The 17628-nt window shown below is 37.3% G+C and overlaps 1 protein-coding gene across 6 annotated transcripts in view; it reads right to left on the bottom strand.

The window, feature by feature from the left end:
- The window catches only part of EPHA6 (EPH receptor A6), a 502797-nt gene that overhangs the window by 413357 nt on the left and 71812 nt on the right, over positions 1–17628 (bottom strand). The window contains exon 1 of one of the 6 annotated variants that reach the window (XM_021287761.2): positions 10652–10671. The exons of the other annotated variants lie outside the window; for them this stretch is intronic. The gene's annotated coding sequence lies outside the window, so the exon portion shown is untranslated. Of the gene's footprint in view, positions 1–10651; positions 10672–17628 lie in introns of those variants that run through there. 6 annotated transcript variants of the gene reach the window in all.

The following is a 17628-nucleotide window of genomic DNA, read 5'->3' as shown; positions in this document are numbered from 1 at the left end:
TCAGGCCGCCTCTCTACAACCCACCAGTAAGTTTTCTACAACCGCTGAGCAAGTTTTGCCTACTCTTCTTAAAAAGTTCGCCATGCTGCAGAAAAGTAGTGGTGGACTGCATGACCACGGGGGAAGGGAGGGATAAATAAATAAATGAATACTCGAACAAGCATCTGGAGGTCATCTATTCCCACCTCTTCTACCCAGCAGGGCAAACAGCAGATTCAGATGAAGGTGCATGGGGTCTTGCTCAGCTCATCAGCTCAGCTGGTCCCTCACATTTTCTGTACACATCTGAACACAATTTCCAGAGTTAAAAATCAAACCTTTCCACACGCTATTTTTAATATGCAGTTTGCACACAGTGACCCTCTTCTGGAAGCTAACAGACTCCAAAATAGCTGCAAGTTATTCCAATGAACATCCCCAAGCATGTTTGATTTACTGCTACTGATGTCTCCTGTGCTTCCATTACATTATCTTACATTACATTATCTTCTATGAGCAATACAGAAATTTTCCAGTTCCCTGGGAAAAATAAACTCTCTAGCTGAGACTTCATTCAGTACTGTAATTTTTCATAGAAATGTTAAATCTAAAATAACTTTTAACATTACTTTTCCGAAGAGCTACAGTTAAAATTCTCACATCAAGGTATCTAACGCTGAAACACTCTCCTTACAGTCCACAGGTTTAAGAGGAAGAAAATCTTCACAAATAAAAGATTCAAGTAGGATTTTTTTATCCCTTTGCAGTTATTATGCTGCTGAATATTGATTAAGCTGTACTTTTATTTTAAAGCTTTATTTTTCCTGAAACATGTGTACTAGTAATTAAAGTGCAATTAGTAATTAGTGCTTTAGCAACAAGTTCATACAGTATTTTGTTTCTTTATGTTAAATAGCAACTCTATCTACAGGATTGTTTTCATTTTACTAAGATAGGCATGCATTTAGAATCAAAACACCTGAGAACTAATTAACAGTAAGTGCTGTCCTATAAGTCTATTTTCATTTTAATTATTTTTCAATAAAGCGTTTAAAATCAAAGTTTAAAGTCAAATAAGACATATAAAGAAGGCTACTGCTGGTGTTTAAAAAAGTTCTTCAAAAGTTCTTCAAAATTCTCACGTTAGCATTCTCCTCTTACAATACAGTCCACTATTTTCCTAATACCAGATTTTAGAACTCTTTTGAACATTGACATAATTGTCAAAATACTTTGCCTTAATTAAAAGAAAAAAATGAAAGAAAAACTAAAGCAACACAACAAGAAAAATAGTTGTATGTGTTAGCTCATTTGGGAAAAACAAAATTATGACAGAACATAAGCTAGGAAGCCAATTCCATATTTTAAAGACAACTGGAAAGCTATTCAACACCCACGTAGTATCCAAAAAGACAAAATAAAGAGGTATGCTTAACAGATATACAAAAAGGAGTTGAAAAATATTTCATACATGAAAGAGACATATTTGTGGTAACCACCAGTGTTTGAACTCAGAGTTTCTGTTCCTCTCCAAGAAATCACTCAGAATGCAGTTGAGGGAGGTTTAAAGCTGTGGTGGTTTGAACCTGGCTGGATGTCAGGTGCTCACCAAAGCTGCTCTACCACTCCCCCTCCTCAGTTAGAGAGGGGAGAGAAAATACAGGCTCATGAGTCGAGATAAGGACCGGGAGATCACTCAGCAATTACTGTCCTGGGCAAGACAGATTCAACTCAGGAAAATTAGTTTAATTTAGTACAAACCAAATCAGAATTGGATAATGAGAAATAAAACCAAATCATAAACCACCTTCTCCTGATCCCTCCCTTCTGTGCAGGCATAACTTGACTCCCGATTTTCTCTGCCTCCTCCCCAAGTGGCACAAGGGGATGGGGAATGGGGGTTGTGGTCAGTTCACCACATCTTTCTGCCACGCCTTCATCCCCAGGGTGATACTCCTCACGCTCATCTCCTGCTCCAGCATGGATCCAGCTGTGCAGCTCTTCAGGAACAGACTGCTCCATGGAGCCACAGGTCCTGACAGGAGCCTGCTCCAGTATGGGCTTCCCACAGGGTCACACGTTTCTTTGGGCAACCACCTGCTCCAGCATGAGGTCCTCTATGGGTTGCAGGTGGATCTCTGCTTCACTATGGACTTCCATGAGCTGGAGAGAGACAGCCAGCTTCACCATGGTCCACACCATGGGCTGCAGGGGAGTCTCTGCTCTAGCACATGGAGCACCTCCTCCCCCTCCTTCATTGATCTTGCTGTCTGCAGAGTTGTTCCTCTCATATTCTCACTCCTCTCTCTGGCTGCAGTTGCCCTTGCACAATTTCTTCCCCCGCTTCTTAACTATGTTATCCCAGAGGCACTACCACCATCACCAATGGGCTTGGCCTTGGCCAATGATGGGTCCGTCTTGAAGCCAGATGACATCATCTCTGTCTGATATGGGGGAAGCTTCCAGCAGCCTCTCATAGAAGGCACCTCTGTAGCACCCCCTACACTACTAAAACAAACACACACAAACAAACTTGCCATGCAAACCAAATATGAAAGCAATATACGAATGCTGCTATCTTTAACAGATATCCATTCTTTCAACATTTTTATACTCAATCATTTTCTATTTTAACATTCCTTTTTTAAGAATTTATTTCTCTACAAACAGCACGATTGTCAACTTTTCAAACAAGATTCTGGTTTTGTCTTTATATGTACAAGATTGCCATTTTGTGGTGTGCTGAGGGCACAGCCATTGCCAAAATAAACAGCTACCAGTTGTGTCATCTGAGACAACATTTGTGCTTTCAGCTGTACTGAAAGATGGCTTACTCTGATGGACAAAAAAGTCCTAGATGAACCATTCAAAATGAACCCTTTGAGACTGCACCTCAAACCCTAACACAATATTTCATAAATGTCCTTAGAACATGAAGGATGCTTTGATATTGGCTTGCTGGGAACAAGGGATTGTTGTTTTGAGCCTATCTTCCCCATTTTATTACTTCTTTTCTACAGCAGTCCCCCAAAGGAGCTTAACAGTTCTTCAGATGTCTTTAGAAATCACTGTGCGTATTGAACTGATATTTGTAGGTATTAAATAGACGTACCAAATCAAATGGTTAATGACCAATATGACAAAAAAACTACACAGAAAGGTTTGAATCCCTTAAGGAAATACCTGTCTTTTAAGCAGCACAGTTGCACTGATATTCTAAATATTGATCATTTGCAGACAAAACAACAGAACAGCAAATTAAAGTTTATCAGGTGGTGAGAAACTGACATTCTGAATCAATGAATCACTCTGTTACATTTAATCCCAATTGATTTGAGTAGTTCAGTACATCTTCCAAGCTTGTCTTTATGTCATATCGTAAAGCGTAAGGCAAATGGAAATTTATTAAGCTATGAATCCTTTATTATTAAATCCAATAAGCTCTAAATGGCAGCTCAAGTTCTCCATGCTTAAATTTTTTAATACAATAAAAAGCTCTAGCTGAATTGACACGGTGGTCTAGCGGCAGTGTGATGTACTGCAGTAACTGCAACTAAAGCGTAAATCACTGCTTGTAGCTCCAAGGAGAGTAGCAAGGCCATAGGGAGTATGGGCACAACCCAACAAAGTCCGACTGTTATCCCTGAGATCTTTAAGCAAAAGATGAAGCTGGCAGACAGAGAGAAAACAACATCCTCCCAGCAGAATTAAAATCTCTAAGATACCATCTAAAGATGAATTTATATATAATTTCCTGGTGAGGAAGCAACCAATCACTAACTACTGTTTTGTTACCTACATGGACCCAAATGATAGAGACTACAGAATTAGATGTTAGAAAATGACCTAATCAAAGAAATGAATAAAATCTTGCAATCCAACATACTTCCCATCTCCTCCAAATTACTGCTTATACAACTAGTGAGTATCAAGCAAGACTAACTTGAGTAACAGCATTGAGTATAATAAAACATGTAATAAGGATGCCTTCTTTCATCCAGATCAGTTCTCACAGGTAGTGTTGTCCTAATGAAGAACAGCAGATGCAGCTGCTGCCAGTTTTGTCACCTCCTCTGGTAATCTCAGCAATAGAGGCTGGACTGTCAGGAGGTCATGACCACCAGAGCATGCAAGCCTCACTGAAATGGAACAAGGGTTGGTGCCTAATGCCTACCAGCTGCTGCAGAAACCCTCATCACAACCATTAGCTAATGAAGAGGTGAAATCCTTTAGACAGGATAGCCGTAGCTGGTGATACAAGAAATAAACAACAGAAGCTCTTCAAGAGGTAGTAAGAGACGACCAAAATGCACATCGGGAACACTTATATTCTGCACTGAAATGTTGCAGCTGATAAACAAGCACCATTTTCATTTAGCTCCTGTACAAAGACAACTTAGCTCTTGCAACTCACTCAAATGCAAACAAAGCAATGTAAGAAGCCAATTTTGAAACTAATTGCCTTTTGGATCCAGTTCTAAATTAATTTTCATATTCACAGCACCTAATAAGCAATATTGAAGCCCAACACGGAATAAGTTGTAATACTTGGAAACACCGCTGGTGTAATTCTGAAGTAAAATAATGTAAAACACTGCGTGAAGAAATAGTCTTAACAGCATATTTGGAGGGGGTTGGAACCAAACAAACAACACATCACACCTAAACAATGACCCCCCCTCAAACACCACATTGTCTACTTCTTGGAAACATATCCAAACAGACTCAACTGGAATAGCAGCATGGATATCCATAGTAGAAGCAGGGTCTGATGTGGAAATTCTTCTCAAGGTCATCTTCATTTTCCCTCACTTTTGAGCGGTATAGAAAACAGGTCTGGAAAACCACAGAAAGCTGTATCAAATATATATATATATATATATATATATATATATATTTTTAGTGGGGCTTATTTGGTGGTTTTCGCAACTTTGCACGGAGCAGTAAGAATGCTGCATGGCACCATGCTGGCATGGTCACCAATGGTCCTTCTGTGCCACATCATCTACTTTTTCACATTACTTAAACAGCTTACTACACAGTGACCGATATAGAAAGATGAGGTAATGAATACATACTGCAGGAATTTAACTTTTGGTATGTGCTAAATGCCAAATAAATTACTGAATGTTTTCTAGTGCTTGGGTATATAGTCACAGTACCAATATTAAGTGTATGTCAGAAAAAAATATGCCTGGAAAGACTCAGTTTTCAACTAAATGCTGAGCTAATTTTCACTGTCAGAAACATCTGGGAACTGATTAATTTTGTTATTAGCCTGATATTAAATCCATCTGTTGATGTTTATTTGTAATACAACTTATCATGATACTATAATAGGGTGCAATTCTCTAAAATTCTAGATGAAATAACACATTGTTATCCCAATGAAGTAAATGCAAATTTTGTCATAAATTCAGTAGCATAAAATATTGCCCAAAATGTGCTATTCAGAATGGACTTGCTAAGCCTTCATAGAAACATGCTTAAAATAGACCAAATGTGAAATTCTATACCAGCAAGTCTGTGAAGCTTTTAGGTAATTTCTTCAAGAATATCTTCAGGGGGTACATAACCTATTGCCCTTTTTGCCAACAAAACCAGTCTTCACTGATTATTATGACAATGCACCTTACAGCCAATTGTTCTGTCATTTAGTGACCACATGAGGAAGAAAACTGAATTGGGATAAAATAAGAAATTTTATCTCTGTTGGCAAAATAATATAAAAATATATACACAGATGCTTTTGTCAAGTGACACAAGAATATTCTCTTCACTCTGAAATGAACAGTGGATTAAAACAACCCATCCTATTTTTCCTTTCACTTTTTGCAAACTAGATCTCTTATAAATTATATATACTGAAAACAAAACAGTATTGTTTAGAACATACAAGAGCAAAATATCCATATTTTCAAAATTAAGTCATTATGCCATGCTTTTTCTGGCCAAGAGCATTTGCTAAACTGAGCAAGGTAGTTCAAAGTTTGAGTCATTCCCTTTAAAAATCTGTGCTTAGCAAAACCTTTAAACAAGAAATAAACCTGCTGCATTTTCTATATTAAGAGAGTCTTGTCCTATTTAAGGTATCTTCTTTTTAAAGCTGGATCCCACTTGCTGTATTCATTTTCAGCCAGGAATCTACACTCAGTTAAGTTTTACAGCAAATACAAATGAACTGTTTTGACTTCTGCTTTGCACACTAACATTTGCCTTGAACTGTGTCTTTAATCCAGAGTTTTCTTCCTGGCTTGAAGCAGCCAAAAACTAAAATACTTACACTTGGATTGTTCCATAGGTCTCATTTGACATTCAATAAAAAGAAAGGAAGAAGAGTTTGTTGGAAGGGATATTTACTAGCAGTAATGTCAAGATTCAAGCATGTTAAAGAGTAAATGCTTTAGAGTATTTAATATAGAGTCCCCTTGAACATGACAAGTATTCAAAACTTAAAGAGTTTTAAAGGTTCCTCTCCCCAACTTCTTTATACTTTTCACCTAGAGAAAGTTTGCCAACTCCTAGTCTGTATGCATAAAAATAATAAATGGTTACTCAGTTTCAAATAAAACAAATATGTTGATATTGAAAAAACACACCTTAAGTAGTACTACTTCACTGAAATGCCAAATGTCACTGTAACACATGGGAAGAGAACTTCAGTCTGAGATTTATTATATATTTAAATCTAAAGACAACAAACAAAAACAGCCTTTGAGATCAATACGGTGCTATGTACAGAAGGCACAGAACTACATTTCAGGTGAATAATGCCTCCCATCTTCAGTATACTTTGTTTTTAAATCTTATTCTCTCTTACAAAAGAAATAAGGGATATATAAACTGAAATGTATTTCCGAGTGCATGGATATGTAATGGTCCTTTACCAAATTATAGCCTTCTCTTCTAAAATGTCAGAGGAACTGCTAACCTAGAAAGTGTGCAAGAGATTAATGAAGGCGAACCTAAAAATAAATACTGCTATAGGATATACTGCTAACACTGTACATAACTTAACATTGTTAAAACAGAAATGCTATTCTATTCCACTTCAAGCTCTCTGAACATGAATGAAATGTTCGATGCTGTGGGAATATTTGTATTTTATGATTCATTTAAGACTATAATTAATCAAAATTACATTCAAGACAGACTTCTCTTCCTGTGGTTTACGCACAACATTATTGCTTAGGAGCATGCATATGACTAAATATATTGGTGTTCAGATATCTTTCCATCTTCTATATATTGACTCCTAATTTTAAAGTCAATCTAAGGCTTTTCTTCTACCTTTTGCACAGTCTTCATCATCAGCCTTTTTATCACTCAGGAACATGAATCTGGACATTGTTTAAGCTTTGACTGCTAAATCCTTATATCCAGATACACTTACTGTGTCTGGTTATGAACACATTTCACCTTGCTGACTTATTTCTAACTTTGACCTTTTTGTGTGTGTTCTCATAATCTTTTTGTTTTCTCCTTAGTTTGTAAACCCTAGGATAGTGATTATCATCGTTCTTATCTTTATACCACACAAAGCACATTCAGACATGATCCGTAACTAGCGCCTCTCCTGCAATATAGGAACATGAGCACAAAAAGTACCATGGGCCATTTTCATGGTCACGATCTTGCAGGAACAATCCTGGTACAGCCTGACCAGTTCATAAGCAATCCTGAGGGAAAAATAAAACAAACAGCCACCCCCCCCCCCCGCCCCATATATATATACACACAGCACTATATACTAAATTATAAACTGAAGCTATACGTGTCTTCTGAGTCATCCACAGGAACGTAAAAAACAAATATGACTTCAAAGAACCCAAAACTTCTGCTTAAAGTGTAAGAAAAGTGCAGATGCAGGCAAAGTGAGATAACTCTGATGCCCCCTTACTTCTCTACCATTTCGTAAGCAGAGTGGTTTGGGGGTGGGTGTGGGTGTTGTTTTTTTTATTACTATTATTTTTATTGGTTTGTTTTTGGTTTTTAGTGCCTTCAGGTTTTACATATAAACATACTGAATAGCAATCAGGATGCTGCCAGAAGGAACTAGTGATACTGTATGTGTTAAAACAAGGATAGAAACTGGACAAAACTCTTAACATAAAGCATTACTTCCAGAAGATATTATTCAACTCAAACCCACTTCTTTAGGTTGATGCTGACAGAATTAAGTCAGAAGAATATAAAGAATAATTTTAATTTGGAAATTTTTTTCCAATATGGAAAATTATGTTAATATGCAGGATCACTTAAATATTTAAAATACTTAATAAGGAAAGAGGTTTTGCTCCTAGTTTTTAGCTACATATTTCTGGAAAATTTTTTAAAAATATTCATTGCTTTGCCTTTTCATCCTTTCTAGGATTTTAATATGCTTTGTAGCTTAAATATTCAAATTTCCCACAGGTCATAAATTGTACTTTTTAAACATCTCTACTGGCAGAGTTCAAGACTAGAATGAGATTTAGATTACTTGCATCACTTTCTGACAATTATCCACCTATTGCTTATTCACTTGAGTTATCCAAGCGTTATAGCAATACATTAATACTTTCTACATGAGTTGATATGCACCATTTTTCAGTTGCCATCGTGACAAATAACTGAAATAACTGTATCATAACTTCTGTAAAAACTTTTTAATCAGCAGATCTCACAGGTCTTTATAAGAGGGAAAACACTCGGCATTTACCATAGCTTTAGCAAGTCATTACTTTTTCACAAAGAATCAGCTTGTGGAAACAAATTGTTCACAAAACAATTTCTGATTTCATTTTCCTGATTTCCCAGTCTGGCGCTCTTAAGGATGGTGGGAAGAGAGGTTGCTATGGGACTTTTTTAAAAAAAGTCATTTACTCTTTCGGCACGTTAAATTTTTGCTAATATTCTAAAGTTCAGAAAGTTTTCAGAAAACAAACAAAAAAACCCCTAAGTGAAATGTTCTGACAGAGCAAATTTCTTTAATGTTTTGCTCTGTAAATAAAAAATATGAGATTTTATTTTTCTTTCTGGTATGAAAGATTTATCTTAGTGTTCCTCCTGGTATGTGAATGCAGCATGCCCTCTGTTACCAGTAAGCACCTCAGCCTCGTGTTGTAGATGAAAGAATAGAGACACAGAGACCCCTAGAGTAAAAGCAGAACAGAGAGAGCAGAGACCTGGTGTTCCATCTCTGCCAGGCTACACCACCTCCTGTGGAGGTAGACATTTACAGAAATACATAAATGAACACTCACAGGTTGCATTTTCACATTAACAGAAGACAGTCATGCACCCATGAAAACCTGCAGTGCAGTTACATTAAGTTCCTTAAAAGAAAGGCTACCCTACAGTTGCTCTCTTTTCTACCCATCTTTCTTGAGAAGTTATGTTATGAACTTCTCCTACTCTGGACAGACACTTCAGATAAGCCTTGAGATCCAACACCTGCAAGTGTTCTGAACGCACACCTCACTCTCAAGTGTTCCACACACAAAAATGTAGCATTCCTACCCCTTCCCTCTAAAAAATGTCAAATGCCTTACCTCAATCAACTCTTTAAAGAGGATATTTTAATAACAGATTGTTAAAGAGTACTCATTCACAACACAGCAGTAAGCTTCTGGAGGAAATTTTTTGAGAGGTGAAAGAAGGGTACATAGGTGCTTTTACAAAGCTTTTTTGCAGATTAAAGTCTACCAGCATTGTTGTGCAGAAAGGAGTTGATAAGTTGCACCCCTACACCTCAAAACACATGGAAAAACTAGGTAGTGTATTATGGCTTAAATGGCAACAACAAAACTTACTTCACTTACAAAATCAAAAGGTAGGATAAGGTGGAGCACAGAGCTGCAGGAAATGAAAATAGCTGTTATATCACTGCTGAAGACAGCAGAACCAATATAAATAGGATAAAAAGAGCAAGAACAATTTTGCTGAAGTTTTCAGTCCAGCTAAAAGCCTTTTGATAATAGTTAAGAGAGAAAGCCTAGCCAGGAAAAGCAAGTTACATAGGCAAAACTGTCAAAGGGCACCAATTAAAGAGGGATATTAACATCATTTCAGGAACTTCAGAGGCAGATATGTTGCCTTATTGTATTCACACAGGTAGATCAATTACTCCTACCTGAACTTCACAGTCTACTAGCCAAAGCAATTGCTTCAGGAATTCAGCCTTTCACCTCAATAAAGGTTAGCTCCCAGCTATTAAGTGACTGAGAAAAAAACTTCCTCTGTGAAGGCAGGTGACAAGTATCATGCTAGAACTACATTATAAACTCTTTGAAGCAAGGACTGAACCTTACTATGAGTTTATTCTGGGTAGGTCCAGACTCTGTTAGATACTGAACTGCAGCATATAGGCACTGCTGCAATCTTAATAAAAACAACAGGAAGGATTTATAATAGGTGCTAATATATCTTCACAGGACATAAAAACATGAACACATAAATTCTGAAGGAAACTGACCTTCAGCTAGACTTTAACAGCAGAACATCCGAGTGACTTACAAATAGGTCACGCAGCTAAACGGAGATTAAAATTCATATAAGCATCTTGAAAAAAAAAGGGGTGGGGGAAGGAAAAACAAGCTGCTTACTCAAGAATCAAAGCACAAAACTAAACCTGTGGAAAAAAAAATCACTACAAACACAGCCCTCTCTTTACAACACTCATTAAACTTACCTACATGGAGGAAACTCTCTAAGAATATAAGTTCAACGTTGTGTCATATTACCCCTCAAGACATCAAAAAAACTTCTCCCTGAATTCAGCATGCATCTTCAGTCACCTTTGTTCCCATCCTTCCAGCCTGGCCAGCTGCAGGCAATGCTGCTGCTCGGGCAACCCCCAGCTGTACCTGGGCCAGCCAATCAGACCTACTAATCAGGGAGTTGCACTGCAGCTGTACCCCTGCCACTTAAAACTTGCCTTTCTTAGCCCCCCTGCAACCCTCAGTTTTCAGGAAGCATGTAGGAATTGGAGGTCCTTGAGTTTTTTTCTTGTCTTGACATTGGAAATTAGCTCTTTATCTTTCTATGTGCTTTTGTTTGTCTCCTCACAGTAGTAAAACTGACATGCTGCTAAAACTAAAACAAGCAGAAAGGAATTAAGAGAAACTTCTTCTCCCCAATTCAGTATTAAGACGCTGTAGATTACCAGCTGGATGATGCTGCATTGACAAAAATACATGCTTACAGCCTTCCAAGGTCAAAAGGTGAAAACGTTAGCCAATTACTTGTACTTCTCCTAGAAAAGCTATTTGCTAGTTTTCTGTAACAGCAGATCTGGCATTGCCTTTGCCTTCTGAAAGAGGGCCAAGAAATACAAGGTAGCCATCCCTGGTGAGTTTACTTGAACTCAGACAAAATAGGGGTGAGGATGCTCACAGTGAAAGGAAAAACAGATTATCAAAATACTAACAGAATATTCAGCAGTGATCTCTGAAAAATATCAAAGATTTAAACTAAGACGTTTAGAAGTGAAAGCGTAAATAGAACTTGCATTGATTCACTCTCTAAAAGCAGAAATGAATAAGTACTTTTAGAAATCTGATGTGTCCAATGAATATTGAATGTCAAAAATGTAAAGTTACATTCTTGCAATCCCATCAGCTTAAGGCAGTACATGACATTTCTGATTTATTTTCTGGCAGAATTGGTGACAAAGTTCCCTTCGAAAGAGCCTTGAGTTATCTGTCTGACCAATTTTCTCCAAAGAGAAAGCTGTACGTAAAATGTTTTTCTTTGGGAAATACAAGAAGAATCTGATGAGGCAGTCACCAACATTCGTGACAGGTTATGACACACATGAGTTTTTTGAAATCTTGACAAAAGTAGTACGATCTTTTTATCAAACAAGCTTTGGAGACTAATTTGTACCAAACCACGGTGGATAATAGGGCTCTTTTGAGCTACAAGATTGGCTAAGTAATGCTATCTAAGAGTGAAACCCAAATATTATTCTACATGTCCATAAACCTGTAGCTCTGGAAAACCTTGTCTCAAGTAGTAAGCTTTTACTACACTTAAAGAGTGAGCAGATACTTCCCCTGAAGTATGATCAACATTTACAAATCACTACAACAAATCCAATCAGAAAATACAAAATGAAGTCTCATGGTAACAAGCCACTCTCCCAATGATGACACTCAAACACTAGCCAAGGAGAGAAATTAGGTTTGGAAAATATATGAGCAAGTGTAAGTAGACCAAGCCGGTCAGACAGGAAAACCACGCATTTGACATGTGACAGAAAGCAAAGCTCATATAGGTGCTTAGAGAATGCATTTACAACATTGTATTAGAAAATAAGGAATTTTCAGGGCTCACTGGCAGTAGTATGCAGATTATATATGCCCAAATTAAGTCAAACTAATATTGCTGCATGAAGCAGCAAAATGAAGAAAGCTGAAAGCAAAACGAAGACAGCTAATAAACATGAAAAAACAGAATCAAGAAGTTTTGCACTGTTGGGCTGCGAGAGGTACACATTAAGAAGCAGAAGACCGCTCCTTTCTCTCTGCTCTAGGAAGACTTAAAGGATGATATTACTCCATCAGGATACAGTAATATGAATAAACTGTGCTGATTCTGGGTTACCGAAAAAATCAGGGTTACAAGGAACTTAATTCTTGTTTGTTTGGTTATTACATTTTTGGGGACCCTTTGGCCAACTTCGTGCTAGATTTTCAGGCAGGAATGACACAAGGCCATTGTGTTTGTTATATGAAAGGACTTAGACGCCCTCTCCCACCACTGTGCACTCCTCGAACATCTGCAGAACAAGGCCGAGGCTTCTCTCTCTTTGTTCCTTTACCAAGCTGCATGATGACTCAGAAGACAAATCAGTTTGGCAAGCACCAGATTACACACTCACATGGAAAACTGAAGCATACTGATCTGGTGAAATCTCAAAGATAACCCGTTTTGCCAATGCACAACTGGACGGTGTCGTGTAATTGTGAACGTGTGTGTTGAAGGGAAATAAAGACCCTAGTGTAATAACTTGAATGCCATCTTAACAGTTATTGTATAATTAAAATTCATTCCCTGCCATGACATTTGCAATGTGACAGGATGAAAAACAGGGAAATATATTTAATTCACAGTATGAATAAGAAAAGTCCATTAATTATTTCATACATACTGTATGCTAACTGGTCTAAATGATACATTGGCAAGTTTGATTGCATATCTGTTAATCCTTGAAAAAAAATGGCACTAAAAAATTCGGTTTGTATCAAGTACATGATGTTCACTGAGCTTTCATAGTATACTGGCTCTAGGTACAGAGTCACCGTAGGCTATCAAACTCTCCAAGTGTGTGGAGTTTTTATACTTCAAGTCTGAAAAGAAAAACCCAGAGAGATTCCAAAAAAGCAGTATTTTCAGAAGACTTGTAATAAAAAATGTTGAAAGTTCACGTTTCCTTTTCTACACCAGCTCTTTAAGACTTCAATATACTTTGCATATCTGCCTTTATCAGAAATACTGGCCATAAGTTTAACAAATGACATATCTGAGTCCTGAGAAAATACTACAATCAAATGGAAGTTCTAAACATAAAATAATTCAGTGACTAGCAATAAGCTTTGCATGTATGAACAATAAAGGAGGACTGTGGCTTACTAATTTTCTTAAGGCAAAATAGGATTTCTCTGTGTGAAAGTAATTTACTTCACAGTATATATATACCTCCCTTTACTAACAAAAATAATATTTATGAGTACAGTCAATATGGGTGATTCCAATACTCCTTCCTAAAGAATAACAAAATGAATGCAGGTCCAGGTAACAAATTCAGAACTACTTCATGGCTTTGTTATGTTTACCACCAAATAAATCTAGCCACGTGATCTACATTTTTCATCTCTGAATTGGCAACAGAATAGGTACGAAAATATTTAATGTGGATATCTCAGTTCGGGCAGTGCTGTTCAACAGTGTCTGTTGCCTACAGTCATCCAAAGCCTTGTTTACACTCTTAAAAATCTCTTTTTCCTAGAGTAAACACATAGGGAATACAAGACAAATCGATTTCACTGCAGCTCAAATCAAAAACAGTCAACCATAAGCCAAGTGTGAAGGATGCCACATTAATAAAACTGGCATGTGTTTTTACCTTGAGATAATTGTGCATGTTATAAAGCCATGCATGAACTAGTGGTAAACCACCCCCTCTTTAGTCAGTGAAAACAAGAAATTTGTTACAGGGGCTCTTGCTGCAGCAGCTCTTAATTAAATTCGTACACCTGATGAGTACAACACCCTCCCTGCCTCACTGGCAAAAATGGCTTATACAAGTGCCCCCAACCATTTCTATTGTGCTTATTTTTCCTTCATAATTTACTTTGAAATCAGACAGAAATTCTAACTAACATGAGAAGTGCTCACCCCTTCCACTGACAATTTGAGCCATAGCTTCAGCACTAGTGATTAAATTAGCTAGCAGAACGAAGTCAATGTGGGAGGAGGAACCAGAGATCTTTGCTGGACCTTCTATTCCAAACTAACTATGCCACATTTTGTTTTTAAAACACTAAATGTATTGGTCTAAACAATCCCTTTGACATTGTTTTCACAAATAAGTAATTTCACCTATGGACATTTTTCACAGAGCCTAATCGGCTAACATAATGAAGGGGACAATTTGGAGGGGGCACACAAACAAACATCAGTAACTTCCAGACACTGGCAATGTGCCTGTTCTTTACAAACCCAATCTGTCCTTTGTTTATTAAGATGGACAAAACATTCCCTACTTGTTCAGCCAAAGACATTGGCAAAACAAGGACATTTATTTTAACAACATTTAATTCAAGGGCAATCCAAAGAGAAAGGAGCAGGAGAACAAACTGCTTCATAGAACATTACAAAATCCATCATACTGACAGAGCTCTCTTCTCCAAGGAGCCAAGAAAAAATTTCCAAGACAAGGTACTGAAGACAAGCCTACTTCCAGATATTTGCATCACTTAGAACTGGACATCGAAACAGATTTTGCATTTACTTAACTATACATTTCATTTATCCCTGTGTTCATTTAGGATAATTGGTGTGGTACACTGTAAAGCACTCCAAATAAAACACTGAACTTCCACCAAGCATTCCAACTAGACTGCACCAGAGAGAATGGATTAAGAATTATGGTACTAGAAGATAATCCAATTCATCCTGTTGGAAAAGTTGAGTGGGGAAGATTTTATTTCAGGCATTGTCTCCTCACAGTAAATACTGATATTGTAGTGCGTATCGTGCTAGGAAATGTCATCATGCATCATATTAAGTTATTGGTCATGGTGATGAGGTTATATGTGCCTTATTTAAATAAAGAATCCCAAAATAGCAGTTTCTGATATTTTAAGTTTACACAGCTATATATGCTGTTGTTATTGTTTTAATTTTCTTCTTATGGTATTTCCCACATAATATTACATAAGGGAATTAAACTAAATATAGTAAAGAAGATACATTTTGAACTGATGGGTCATTTTGTGGTAATTCTGTTGCTCTCTGGGTGGGAGCACAGGGGATGCTAGTACTCCCTCTTCTGCTCCAGCAGCCCCAAAGCAATTATCAAATAGTAGCTTTCAGCATGGCAAATGGTTGTCTTTCATTTGAATACCAAAGTTCCAGAGTTCCAGGTTACTTCATTTGAAATGCATTGCATGAAAAAGTGGGAAGAAGTGAAAATTCAGACTTTGAAGGAGAGGTTCAGTCTTAATACCAGAATTTCATTTTAGAAACAAAAGATGTAGAATTAAATACAACTTTCAAAATCATGCAGAGAGAACTATTTTGTTTAACAAGTTGACTGACACCAGACCTCCTGCTAGTAAATTTTATATTCTTTAAAATCTCCTTATACGTGAAAATTGTAAAAGAGAAGTGCCATGCCATTGGTTTAAGTGAGTGGTGCAAAGATAGAACCCTACACAAATATTTTAGAAATATACTTAGAAGGAGAGAATGAAGTTGAATACTGCTTACTGGAATACTGGAGATCTGTGCTTCACAGTTCTTAAGTCCCTTTAAAGTTTTGAGAAACTTTGCCACTTTAACTATATACACTGTTAGAGCAACAAATACTTTCAGAATCTATTGTGAAAATACAAAACCAAACATATTTCCACTCTAAGTGGAAGTTTGGACTCCTTTGGTCCCAATAAACCACCGAAAAGATACACAATGTGATAAGCCTCCCTGTCTTCTTAATCTTACCCATAAAGTATGCCTACTTGGTTATGGAAATTATACCACAGGGTTTTTTTCACATGCTGGAGGCTGAAAACATTCTCTTGGCGGTTTTTTAAACCTTTCTAGTTTAGCTATGAGACCTGCAGCATATTATCAGTGGTAACAATGAGAACAAAACAAAATATTCACACTTTTTTTCCGTGCACTTTGAGGGGACAGTATTGGAAAGGTATTTTCATTATGGTTTGCCGAAGTCTCATAATAATTTTTAATGTTCTTTTTTACATTACATTCTTGGGAAGAAATAGATAAGTATGATAAAAAATTGAATAAAATACTCTGATATTTAACAGTAGAGATATGCCACAAAATTCACAACTCAGCAGATGAGGGGCTAGGATTTTTTTACTGCCAGTGTCTCAGTAAAGTTCCTGTGATTCCAAATGAAAACCAAAGGAGATTATAACAGTATCCTTAGACTCCTTGAGAGTCAGACAAGCTTCTGCTACAGTGCTGCTTTACAGATCCATCTCCGTGTCATCTCACAGGGGCACCCATCCTCCTGCTCCTCACTGTGGATGTGCCAGCTCTCAGTTGAGCCTCTGAGACATGTTCTAGCACCCTGCAGTGCAGACTTCAGGCTAAGAATACCTTGCTTTTAGCCAGTTAGCCACTTTTTCACCATGGACTCAAGTTCACGTTTAGATAAAATACCCTGAGAAGTATTTATCTTCAATATCCAATCTGAACAGCAGAGCTACAACCTTGTTTTGTTTTGTTTTGTTTTGTTTTTTAATAATAGACATAAATAAAGAACTGGAAGAATACTTTCTGTATTTGTAAATGCTTCGTGTATTTATACTGGATTAAGCCAGAATAGTGTCCCAGATAAACACTCTGCTAACTTGCTGTTGATCCTATCCTGAAATACATCTTTATAGGGATTTTATCTTCCTGCATCAACTGTATTTGCCAAGAAGTGCTATATATCAGTGTAATATGCAAACCTTCATGGCTTACCTTCTTTCCAGTATCCTTTAGGAGATGCGGTCAGAAGCAATCCTTCCTCTTGAAACATATTTAATTTGAATTTATTCCAAAGGTAACACTCCTCAGTTTTAGCACTCCTCTGCCCACACCAAGCAGCATTTCATTCCTTTGTAGCTGCAAGCACCTCCTCGTAAGACATCAGTGGTACCTGATGGTTTGTTGAGGAGTTCTTCACACAGGTAGGGCTGATCCCTTCCCACCTCCTTCTCCATATTTGAGGATGAAGTACCCTCATGACTGACCTTTCTGTTTTGTTTCAATCTGTGTGCTATCAGATACACTTGGTGAAAACATCTAGTTGGGCTAAGTATAGGTCTTTTCACTGAGATCAGATATAGTGACAATAAACTACTTAAAGCAACAATGTAGCTGGTGTTAAGCATCCCTGAAGTCTTTCTTTTCCCAGGGTGACAA

The sequence above is a fragment of the Columba livia genome, chromosome 1 (assembly GCF_036013475.1).
Source record: "Columba livia isolate bColLiv1 breed racing homer chromosome 1, bColLiv1.pat.W.v2, whole genome shotgun sequence".
NCBI classification, from domain to species: Eukaryota; Metazoa; Chordata; class Aves; order Columbiformes; family Columbidae; genus Columba; species Columba livia.
This window is presented reverse-complemented; position numbering and strand designations above follow the sequence as displayed.